At 44.7% G+C, this 7,764-nt stretch overlaps 1 pseudogene; it reads right to left on the bottom strand.

Moving 5' to 3' along the window:
- Positions 1–6,522: 6,522 nt before the first annotated feature.
- Positions 6,523–7,553, bottom strand: LOC142437035 (glyceraldehyde-3-phosphate dehydrogenase-like; annotated as a pseudogene).
- Between the last annotated feature and the right edge of the window lie 211 nt (positions 7,554–7,764).

The raw sequence follows: 7,764 nt of genomic DNA, 5'->3' as shown, positions 1-7,764 counted from the left end.
CATAATAGGTGGCTTAAAATACCATGGCTTTGGTCAGGTGCACTTTAGTCTACAAAGTGACCTCTTTTCACTTAACTACTTTAAAGAGGTCTTGTGCAGATTTGCCCAATGCAATATGCCATTTGATCTCTTGACTGCTGCTTCCATGAGCAGTGATTGTACCTCCAAGTAAAATGAAATTCTTGATAATTTCAATCTTTTCTCCTTTTATCATGGTGTTTTCTATTGGTCCACTTGTGTAGATTTTGGTTTTTCATTGAGTTGTGTGTTAGGTTAGGTTCTCTAGAGAAGAAAAGCCTGATATTTGTGTATAAAGAAATAAATCTATATCAAGAAAATGACTCACACAGTTGTAGAAATGGGTAAATCCAGTTCAGTTCAAGTCTCTGGGTCAGATGTTAAGTTGGAGGTTTTTCTTGATACATGTAGTTGCTGGGACTGACGAACCAAGAAGTAAGATGAATCAGGAATCAGGAAGAATACAGGCTGGTGGAGGCAGACGCCTTGAATCTAAAGTCAGTAAGTCAGGCTTGTGACTTCAGAGTTGAATGAATCTAAGGCTGGCAGGCAATACATCAGGCCAATGATAACTCCCAGGGTCGAGCCAAAGGCCGGATCCAGACCAGCAAGAAGTGAAGCTCCCACAGAGCCTACTTACATATCAAGTGAACCACACTTCCTAGGAAAGAAATATAAGCAGAGCTATGACCTGGGTGTGACTTACAGCCGATTCCATCCTGGAGTTGATTGCTTCATGTTAGATCATGTTATGGGGGCGGCCTCATCTGTCAACACACTGAGAATCCTGGCCGAGCCAAGTTATCAGAAAGCCTAACTATTACAAGTTGTGATCTATTCTGAAGGCTGCAGTCCTTGGTCTTCATCAAGTGCTTTAACCCTGAACTTCCGCAAGCAAGGTTGTGCCCTCTGCACACCTGAGTTTGTTTACAAGCCTTCCCCTGAGGCGGTTAATAGGCCTCGCCCCAATCCTGATACTATGTTCTTTTTCATATAGTCCAGCTTCTCTGATTATTTGTTCTTCATACAGAACAAATACAAACAAAAGTATATGAGGAGGACCCCCAAAATAAATTGGGAAAAGTTCCACTGGGCACCGCTTACATAGTATGCATTTTCCCTGCTAGGCGAGCATTGAGCAACGCACTCTGAGTTAGTGCACCCACTAGTGTCACCTGGGAAGGTTCTCTCTGGTCACAATGAATTTTTTCATAAAAGCTGTTTCACTTGAACCTTGTTTTCTGTGATGGTCAATTTAAGAGAACAGCATGTGGCTGTGAAATTTTGTTTCCTACTCAGGAAAAATGCCGCAGAAACTGTTGTGACGTTGAACACAGCTTAAAAGGACAGCGCTATGGGAAAAATGCAAATGTACAAGTGGTTTCTCATTTCAAAAAAAAGGTGAAATGTCGATTGAGGATAAACCTCGTTCTGGACATCCATCAACTTTCCAAATAGACAAAAATGTCGACAAAACTATGCACTTTTGCTCAGACTAATGTCGCTGGACCATTGAGGAGATGGGGGAGTCATTTGGACTACCTTGGAGCTATATTCAGTGACTTTAAAAAAAGGATTTGGGAGTGAGAAGGGTCACTGAGAAATTTGTGCCTTGGGTTCTGACTGACCAGGAAAAGGAGTGTCGAGGGGAAACATGCCATGCTTTGAAAGAACAGCTCTGAAATGACGCAGACTTTTTTCCAAGGTCATTACTGGTGCTGAGACAGGGTGCTATTCTTATGACCCCGAAAATAAATATCAGTCAAGTAGTGGAAGGTGCCATTGTCACCTCAACCCCCCAAAAGTTCCATGAGCATCATGAAATGTTCAGGAATTCGTATTTTTCTGTGTTATCCATAGATTTTTTGTGTGTTTTTTGTGATCTACACAGTTAAATGCCCTCCCATTATCAGTAAAATGCAAGCGAGCATCTCCGCCTTCAGCCAAGATTTATCTGATGTAAGTAATACTCTCCTGTCGTGTCCTTGTCTGAATCTGACTTGAGTTTCTGGCAGCTCCTTGTCAATGTAGTGCTGCGACCACACTTGCGTTAGCTTCAGAGAAAGCCTGCTTTCATGTGACATTATTGATGTTGGAACAGAATCAACTCAATGCAGTGAGTTAGTTTAGCAGGTAACTGTGGGGCAGTATTTAGAAGTGGAGGCGAAGGAAGAGAAGTAGAGCTGCAATGCAGAGCTGGTGGGAAGCTCTGGAGTCAAAATGTTTCTTGAGAGCTGTCCCCAGAGAGGATGAGATGACTGCATCTTTGTATAGTGTCTAGTCATTATCCAGGCCACCTTGGGAAGGAGCATGGCTTTGGGAGCACCAGCTTGCTGCAATTGAGGAGTTTCTGAAACAGCTAACAACTGAAGGTTGTCTACCCAGCACTCCTAGGAGCTGGAGCAATAAAGGTCTGCACATAAAGGGATCTGAGCAGCCCATCAGGGAGTCCACACTTACCTCTTCAAGCAAATGTGCTTTCCTGAATTTCTCCACACTACCTGTGTCTTACCTTCTCCCTGCCCCCCCAGGCTCAACTTCATTTCTTTCTTCCTTCATCCAATCTTCGGGCGACTCCAGACCATATCCCTCACACTCTGTTTGGACTTTCCTTCTGAGTATGTCATGTGTATTATTTTGCCTGACCAGGTAGTTCATAAGCTCCAGGAGAGAAGGATGGGAGGCATGTGTTTTGCCTACAGTGTTCAGCACAAGACCAAGTGCATGCATATTTATTGTTGGAAATCAATGATGCTTAGCCATCAGTTAGCCAGAGCCTCTCGTTACTGTGGAGATGGCCCGGAGTGCAGGATCTTCAATTTCCATTATTATAGCAGAATGAACCACTTAGGAAACCACCACGTTTTGGTTTTTCCGAGAAAGAAGAAAACGGATCCACTGCCCAGAGCTCAGGGTGCTGGGTCGAGAGCATGAGCAGGACCTGGGAGCCCATGCAGCTCCAAATTGAGCTGTTGTTTGAGGTTCTGCTCCCCATTTCTTTGTTCCCACCTACAAAGCAGAGCTGGGAATTCTCCTTGGTCTGCAGGGTGCTGTGTACACTTAACTAATTAGTGGGTATGAAATGTTGCCTAAATGCCTATTATCGGTATGGTGAGTAATTGTTTTTGCCTGGGGAGACAGCATGCCAGCCGCTGCGGAGGGAAAGAACGGGATGATGGCTTGGAGGCTGGGGAGCCAGGACTTGTGTTCCTGCCTTCAGAGACGAGGGACCTGCCGCCTGTTTAGATCCAGAGTGCACATGGGCAGTAATCCTTCACACGGCGGCTGTTCTAATTTTAGACTGTTTTTTTCTTTGGGGAGAGGAGAAAACATCCCAAAGTGCACTGCCAGAAGCCACCACAGGGCAGCTTTCCGATGTGTCTGGACTCCAAAGGTGACTAAAGGAGACCTTGTTCCCCAGGCTTCAGGGACTGACAGGAGAATGCACTTGAGGGGCCACCGTGCCACAAGGTCTGACATTCAACAATAGCCTCGATCATCACAATAGCACATTAAAAACAAAGCCCGTGGGGCTCCCTGGGTAGACATTTCTACATGGCTTTTATGTTGCCATTGTGTTTCTTCCACCGGGAGTACTGAACGGAATTAATTTCTCTGTTGATTTGTGTTCTCGTTTTACATAAGAAACATGAAGCAGTTTTATATCATGTGACTTTTCCCTCTGAAGGTTTGTAGAATTGAATAATGTAAATAGAAAGGTGCATAGTAAAGGGAGCCATGAAAGAAATACAATGCAGTGACGACCTAAGCCATATATTTGCTTATAAAGGAATTAATTCCCATGCGCTAGCTTTTGTTATCAAGTTGCGTTATGAGCGGGCTTCGGAAAGTTTGTGAGAAAATCTGAACACCATTTTCCCATGGGGCTTTTGAAGTTTTCTTATCTGTGTGTGTAGTCACTGGGCGGTACAGATGGTTAAAGTGCTCGCTTATAAATGAAAAATTGCCCATTCAGACCTACCCATAGGTGCCTCAGAAGAAAGAACTGGCCACTCACTTCTGAATGGTCACAGTCTTGAAAACCCTACGAAGTTCACTTCTACTGGGTGCACATGGAATCACTGTGAGTCAGAATTAGTATAACAGCAACTAACAAGAATAAATAGCAAATGTATGTGCAACAGATTTGCATTTCAACAGCCTTCCTGCACATTTAAATGACGTTGATTATACTCCTCATGCTGTTCAACCATCACTCTTCCATATTACATCTTGAGATAAATACACATCCATCCCTAGGTCTTTCATAGTTAAAGTCTTATTCTTGGGTATCAATTAACATTCTTGAACATTACCAGGTGGCTACATGATTCTCAGTTGCTTCATACACATTATCTCATTTACTTCTCATAGTAGCCCTGGAGGCAGAGACTATTATTAACCTATTTACAGAGTAAAAATGAAGACCTTGGAATTAGATCATAACAAAGGAGATGGTTCAAAACAAGCTTTGGCCTAACCTGGACTTGAAGTTGATCAGAGTCTGAATTTTACTCTTGGCTATTACATTGGTGACCTCGCTGGGATCTGAGGTGTTTACTAGTGGTGTTCCCCAAACTAAACACCAGATCAAATCCACTGCCAGTGAGTCAATTCCAACTCATGGAAATATGTAGTTTTGGCCCCCACAGGCCCCTTTGCATTCATGCATCTCTGTAGACACCCGTGGAGTTATCCCAGGTGAGCGCTCTTGAATTGAAGTCCACTCTTTTTGAGAGATTTGACAGTACTTTCCATGAAGATTTACAGATTAGGGGTCACTGTGAGTTGGAACAGACTCAATGGCAATGGCCTTGTTGTTGTTGTCTTTTAGTCTCAGAAACCAGTGAGTTTATGTGGTTTCCCCGTTTCATTTTTGTCTGCATCTCTGTATTGTTGTAGGAAACCCAAAATGGCATTTGCTGAGTTTTGCTTTCCATGAGACAATCTTTTAAAATGAAAACCTCTTCTTGTAAGTCAGACTTTCAACAGCTCTCCCTTTTACTGGCACCCCGTCGATTCCAACCCATGGGGACCTTACAGGACAGGGTAGAATTGCATCCGCTATGGAGCACCTGGCCATTCCAAACTATGGACCTTTTGGTTAGCAGCCCAATGCCTAACCGCTGCCAGGGCTGCCTGAATGTGAACGTGAGCCTTCAGAACTGTGAGACAATGAACTTCTTCCATTAAGCCACCCACTTTGTGGTAATTTGTTATGACAACCCTAAGAAACGAATATGTATGAGTCAAGGAAAATGGAAAGTTGTGAAAATGAAATGGAATGAATAATGATCGATGTTCGATTAATGAGCTGGAATGGACTGGTATCGACCATTTTAAATCAGAAACTCATATGATTTACTATGCTGGGAAGGCCAGACTCAACAGGAACAGCATTGTGTCCACTGTCCAAAGGACATTTCAAGATCTATCTTAAAGCACAATACTGTCTGTGATAGGATAATATCTATCCAAGTAAAAAGAAATCCAGTCAATTCAACTATGATTCCAACTTATACACTAAATAAATCCAAAGCTGTTGATGAAGAAATTGAAGACTTCTACCAATGTCTTCACTCTGAAATTGATCACATATGTAATCAGATGCACTGATGATTCTTGGTGATTGGAATGCAAAAGTTAGAAACAACAAGGAAGGAATAATACTTGAGAAATATGGTCTTGGTGATAGAAATAAAGCTAGAGATCACATGTGATAATTTTGCAAGACCAACCACTTGTTCATAGCAGATACCTTTGTTTCAACAATGCAAAAGGACTTCTCCAAATGGAATTCACAGAAATCAGATAGACTACATTTGTGGGAAGAGACTATAGAGTAACTCAACACCAGTGGTTAAAACCAGGCCAGACGCTGACTGGAACAGACCCTTAATTGCTCATATGCTAGCTGAGATTGAAGTTGAAGGAAATTACAACAAGTCCGTGAGAACCAAAATACAACCTTGAGTCTATCTCACTTGAATTTTGAGAACATCTCAAGAACAGATTTGACACATTTAACACAAATGACAGAAGATCTGATAAGCTGTGGGATGACATCAAGAACATCATTCATGAAGAAAGCAAAAGATGAGTTGGAACCCATTTAACGGCATCTAACAACAAAACAAGCAAGAAGCTCGTAGGAAACTCTATCGGTGACACTTTCCTGTGTGCGTCCACACCTCTGATTCTCCTTAAAGAGTGAGAAGTAACTGTTAACCCCTTTGTGTGAAATGTTGACTTCATGACCATTATTTATGCATACTAAGAAATTAAATGAGAAAAATGTTTTTCTTGTTGTGGCTGGATACAGTGTACTTTATTGATGGTACACGACAAGGTCAGGCTCTCTAAGCCTCTCCCCTTCCTTCAAGGGGTCTGGATGTTATATTCTCAGTATGTTGGGGGATTGAATTGGGGGCAAAGACTCCCCAGCAGCTGAGGGCCTCTCTTCCTCTAGCACCATTTCTGGGGCTGGTGGTCCAGGGGGTGCTCTTACTCCTTGGAGGCCATGTGGACCACAAGGTCCACCACCCTGTTGCTGTAGCCAAATTCATTGTCATACCAGGAAATGAGCTTGACAAAGTGGTCGTTGAGGGCAATGCCAGCCCCAGCATCAAAGGTGGAAGAGTGGGGGTCACTGTTGAAGTCACAGGAGACCACCTGGTCCTCAGTGTAGCCCAGGATGCACTTTAGGGGACCATCAGCCGCCTGCTTCACCACCTTCTTGATGTCATCATACTTGGCAGCTCTCTCCAGATGGCAGGTGAGATCCACAACGGATACTTTGGGGGTGGGCACACGGAAGGCCATGCCAGTTAGTTTCCCATTCAGCTCCAGGATAACCTTATCCACAGCCTTGGCAGCGCCAGTAGATGTGGGGATGATGTTCTGGGCAGCCCCAGCTATCACGCCAGAGTTTCCCAGAGGGGCCATCCACGGTCTTTTGGGTGGCAGTGATGGCATGGACTGTGGTCATGAGTCCCTCCATGATGCCAAAGAAAGTTGTCCTGGATGACCTTGGCCGGGGGTGCTAAGCAGTTGGTGGTGCAGGAGGCATTGCTGACAATCTTGAGGGAGTTGTCCTACTTCTCGTGGTTCATGCCCATCACAAACATGGGGCATCGGCAGAAGGGGCAGAGATGATCACCCTTTTGGCACCGCCCTTCAAGCGAGCCCCAGCCTTCTCCATGGTGGTGAAGAACCAGTGGACTCCACGACATACTCGGCACCGGCCTCACCCCACTTGATGTGGGCGGGATCTCGCTCCTGGAAGATGGAGATGGCCTTCCCACTGACGATAAGCTCCCGTTCTCAGCCTTGACGGTGCCATTGCACTTGCCATGGGTGGACTCACACTGGAACATGTAGACCGTGGAGTTCAGGCCAATGAAGGGGTCATTGATGGCAACAAAATCCACTCTGCCAGAATTCAAAGAAGCCCTGGTGACCAGGTGCCCATTGTGGCTGAATCCGTTCACTTCAACCTTCACAATCGTGTCTCGGGGATGTGGCTGGGACTGCATGGGAATGGGAGAGGCGGCTGTCTATCGCACAAGGAGGAGCAGAGAGTCGAGAAAAATGTTTTTCATATGAGAACTGTTTTGTCCATACATGTGGAGGTCAAGTTTTCCTAGAGCATGGCCCAGCCTCCCGTCTAGCTCAGCCTCCCACCCACTCCTGCTCCTGAGCACTTTCAGTAACAACCGGACCTTCCTTTGTCGTGCTCATCCTGGG

Source organism: Tenrec ecaudatus, chromosome 1 (assembly GCF_050624435.1).
Source record: "Tenrec ecaudatus isolate mTenEca1 chromosome 1, mTenEca1.hap1, whole genome shotgun sequence".
Lineage (NCBI taxonomy): Eukaryota > Metazoa > Chordata > Mammalia > Afrosoricida > Tenrecidae > Tenrec > Tenrec ecaudatus.
This window is presented reverse-complemented; position numbering and strand designations above follow the sequence as displayed.